The sequence below is a fragment of the Symphalangus syndactylus genome, chromosome 7 (assembly GCF_028878055.3).
Source record: "Symphalangus syndactylus isolate Jambi chromosome 7, NHGRI_mSymSyn1-v2.1_pri, whole genome shotgun sequence".
In the NCBI taxonomy this organism is placed as follows: Eukaryota; Metazoa; Chordata; class Mammalia; order Primates; family Hylobatidae; genus Symphalangus; species Symphalangus syndactylus.
Genome location: NC_072429.2, coordinates 93,687,928 through 93,692,948, shown reverse-complemented (window position 1 = coordinate 93,692,948; position 5,021 = coordinate 93,687,928).

The window sequence follows — 5,021 nt, the reverse complement described above, 5'->3', positions numbered from 1 at the left end:
CGATCCAGACGCGGTGGGCGGGCGGGCCGCCAGCGCAGCCGCTCGCAGGTGACTCCCCCGCCCCTCCAGTCGAACCCGACAACGGCTGCCTGGGCTGGCCTCTCCCCTGCGCGCGCACCGGCGCGCCCCCGTCCACACTCCGGGCGCGAGCGCGCGGGCACGAGCACACCCACACCGCTCGCTCCCCGCCCTTTCTTGCCAGTTCCCTCGCCCCGCCCCTCGCGCCCCTCGCGACGCGCTCTAGGGGCGGGGCCTTTGGCGGAGGCCACACCCATCCAGGCCGGACGCGGGCGGAGCTTGTTCATGTGTGAGGTCGGGAGGCGCTCCCGCGACGCGTTGAGGTGCACGTGAGGCGCGTTACCTGACTTTCCTGACTCCGACCAGCCCTTAGAAAGTATTGCTCAACTGTCTGCGAAGTTCTTAGGGAGACTGGAATAATAGAAGGAAGACACCTCCCCACCCACAACAGGCCTCCCCAGGGAACTGAAGAACGAGAAAGGCAGGCTTTGGATCTAAATGCCCAAAGGCGTCGGTACTGGCATTTGCTGCTCCCATTTAGCACAGCAGTCCTTTCCGTCACACTTTCCCTTTGCTTTACCTAAAATCCCTCCTCTTGAAAGCAAGGGAACTGCCCATACATACCCCACGTGCTCCACCCAGCCCTTTCTTTTAAATGCATACTTTAGAATTCTGGTCTTTTCAAAACTTTGACGACGCAAAACCCCATCAGCCTACTTCACATACCTAGAAACTGTAATTACTGCATAGTATATAAGGTTAAATGTGCCCTCATTAATCTGATAGCTAAGCGCTCTGGTGGGTGCGTAGAGAGGTAACGAAGTTGCTTAGGGTAGACTAGGGATGGGGGCGAGGTAGGGAGAACAGCATACTTATTTTAAACAAAGTGTGTGTGGTGTGTAGGAGGAAATTGGGTTTTGGTAAATTTTATATTTCTTATTCATCTATTATTTCAGTAAGTTGTTTTAACCTGTGTTTGATTGCTGTTGAATTAGAGTCACTACCAACCAAGCTGCACGTGGATGAGCACCTAGGATGAGAGCAGACTTAGGTTCCGCCCTGCTCTTCCACCTGGGATCCTCCTCCTCCAGGCTTGTTGCCTCCTATCCTCCTCTATTTCAATAGAGTTTGTCTCTGAAACAAACAAGTCTTTTTTAAAATTAATAATTAGAAGAAAATTGGCAAAGATGAACTTTTTTTAAATGGGGAAAGTTGTATGATCACACACACACAATCTTTCGTGTGTTAGATTTGTCTCTAGATGAGTACAGATGCCACCAGGACACTTGTCTGTACCATCACTCTACCTCATTCACCTCTACGTGCACAGCAATATCTATCAGTGGGGAAAAGGCAGGACTAAATAATGCTTAAAATCCTTTTAAATTTTGAAAGTAGGAATTGCTATGTCTGACTGGTTGTCTAAGGTCAAGCCTAGAGCATTAGTTATCAAATGTTTTTGGTCACTCACATTAGTAAAAATGTTTGCCCTCCTCACTTCCCATGTACTTATTTAAAGTGCATAGACAGAAGCCGGAATGACTGTAATCAAACATTGGCTTTGTCTCTAACAACCTTGGCACATCCAAAGATGACTTTGGTTTTTTCACTTGTAAAATGGAGATAATAAAAGTATATCACAGAGTCATTATGCAGATCAAATGAATTAATATATGTAAAGCATATACGTGGCACACAGTGCTTTACAAGTGTGAAATAAAATTATTACATACATAATATACACACTTATATAGTGCTACATAAGTGTGAAATAAAAACTGTTACATATGTAATATACCCAGCTACTCAGGAGGCTGAGGCTGGAGGATCACTTGAGGCCAGGAGTTTGAATCCAGCCTGGGCAGCATAGCAAGACCCAGTCACACATACACACAGAATTATATGTATAATATATATAGTGTGTATTTATATACACACATACACCTATTATACCTAGTATGTTAGGTACATTAAAAAACAACATACACCCAAAAAAAATCAGAAATAATGATTTTAAATATATATGTATATATATGTATGTTTTATTTCTGTACTCTTCATAGTCTATGCCCTCCCTGGGCTGCATGCACCCCAATTTGGAGACCGTTGATTTAGATCTGTGCTAACAAATACAGTAGCCACTAGCCACATGTCTTAATTGAATGTAAATTTATTTAAATTAAAAAATTAGTTTCTCAGTCACACTGACCGCATTTCAAGTGCTTAACAGCCACATGACTATTGGACAGTGCACATATAAAACATTTCCATCACTGCAGAAGTTCTATTGGATAGCACTGACCAAGCTGGAACAAAGCAGGAAACTCAAAGTCACCGAAGGGAGTTAAGATTCACTCCTACTGGAACCTATAACTGTAGTACCCTGTTCAAGTCAAGTGATAAGACAGCTCTTTGAGCCTCACATCTCAACCGGAAAATGAAGATAAAAATAGGAATTACTGGCCAGGCACGTGGCTCACGCCCAGCCCCACCCTCCCACCCGCCCATTTTTTTTTTTTTTTTTTTGAGACAGAGTCTCACTCTGTGGCCCAGACTGGAATACAGTGGTGTGATCTTGGCTCACTGCAACCTCCACCTCCCAGGTTCAAGTGATTCTCCTGCCTCAGCCTCCCAAGTAGGTGGGATTACAGGCATGTGCCACCATGCCTGGATATGTTTTGTATTTTCTTTTTAGTAGAGACGAGTTTTCACCATGTTGGCCAGGCTGGTCTCAAACTCCTGACCTCAAGTGATCCACCTGCCTCGGCCTCCCAAGGTGTTGGGATTACAGGTGTAAGCCACCACACCCAGCCTGTAATCCCAGCACTTTGGGAGGTCGAGGTGGGAGGATTGCTTGAAGCCAGGAGTTCAAGACCAGCCTGGGGAACATAGTGAGACTGTGTCTCTACAAAACAATTTTTAAATTAGCTGGGCACTTAGAGTCACATCTCCTCAGGAGGCTGACATGGAAGGATTCCTTGAGCCCAGGAGGTCAAGGCTGCAGTGCAGTGCAGTGAACAATGATCCAGCCACTGCACTCCAGCCTGAATAACGGAAGGAAGGAGACCCTTTCTCTTAAAAAAAAAAAAAAAAAAAAAGAGAAAAAAGAAAGAAAAAGAAAAGAACTTCCTCATAAACTGCTGAATGGAGGAAATAAGATAATGTGTAAAGTGTATGACACACTGCTAAAACATAGAGGAACTTGAAAAGATTAGTAAAACTTGAGTTTATATTTCCCCAATTTCTTTTTTTAATTTTTTACATTTGAAAATAAGAGATTGGGTCTTGCTTTGCTACCCACACTGGATTCAAACTCCTGGGCTCAAGGCATCCTCCCTCTCAGCCTCTTCAGTAGCTGGGATTACAGGCATGCACCACCAAGACTGACTAACCCGATTCTTTAATCCTGAAAGGCAAAAAAGATCACGTTATTGTTCTTGAATCTAATGTGTATTTTGTAAAAGTGAATAGTTTGGTTAAGTTTTTTTTTTTTTTTTTTGAGACAGAGTCTTGCTCTGTCACCCAGGCTGGAGTGCAGTGGCGCGATCTTGGCTCACTGCAAGCTCCACCTCCCGGGTTCACGCCATTCTCCTGCCTCAGCCTCTCCGAGTAGCTGGGACTACAGGCGCCCGCCACCACGCCCAGCTAATTTTTTGTATTTTTAGTAGAGACGGGGTTTCACTGTGGTCTCGATCTCCTGACCTCGTGATCCGCCCGCCTCAGCCTCCCAAAGTGCTGGGATTACAAGCGTGAGCCACCGTGCCCGGCCTAGTTTGGTTAAGTTTTAATTGAAAACAGAACATTCAAGAAGAGAGGATGGCAAATACCTGGATTTTAATTACTCCTTGATTTCTTTGTCCCCTCCACTTTTAAAGGCTGGTCTTCTCCCAGTTTTGCCCATCTCAGTAAAACGGCACTGCCATCCACAAACCTGATGAGTCATCATCCTGTCATCCTTTTCCCCATCTCCTCCATCCAATCTCTTTATCTCCAAAATATTGTAGTATCTACCTTCAAAACACTTCGTCTTATCTGTTCTCCTCTCCTCCTGGCCCCTCCACACAGGAGCCACACAGGATTGTGTCACTCCCTGAAGAAACATTTCCATGGCTCCCCACAGAGGCTGCCATATAGAATTGTACAGTTGTGGTAGAACAACCCTATGGGAGAGTGCGTTCACATTGGAGGCACTGGAAATTTAATATTTATTATGAATATTTTCTGGCAGATTTTAGTGAAGTGACTCTTTCTAACAAAATTATCTTACAACAATTTTCCAACAAAATGGAAATCTAATTTGCCCAAACATGCCACATAGAATAAGAGCATTTCTCTTTCACTTAGTACAAAATACCAGCTCATCACCAGGTTCTTCAAGACCGAGCACAATCCAGCCCCTGCCATCCCCTCCAACTTAAAATGATGCTACACTCCACCAACTGCCATTCACATTGACCTTCCGTCATTTCCTAAAATAAATCAAGCTCTTTTCTGCTGTGGGGCTCACTGCCCTGGACACCTCTCTACCTGGATAGTCACAACACCACAGTCTCTGCCCTTCACATAGCTGTGGCTCCTTGTCATGTTTCAGGCCTCTGAGAGGCCTTTCCTGGACACTATGTCCTCGGTTACTCTCAGTCACAGCCCTTTGCTTGTTTCCCTCACAGAACTTACAGGTCTCCCTGGAGTCTGAAACCTGCATGAGGCCAGGGACCTCATCGTCCTCTCCTTTCTACCCATAGGTCCCAACAGGAGCATGTGTCAGCTTGTCAGTGGTCAACTTGGCATGATTGCCACCTCCTTCTACATTCTCCTCTGCACCTATAGGGCGACAGCCTAGCACTCTATTTTCCAGAGAACTTACCCTAAATGTTTCCAGGTTAAATTCTGCCAGTAGAGGCACATATATAAGAATTGAAAGGCAGAAGAAAAGCAGAACCCGTCATTCTCCAGTTGCTATGTTCTGAATGTTTGTGTCCCTCTAAAATTCATGTGCTGAAATA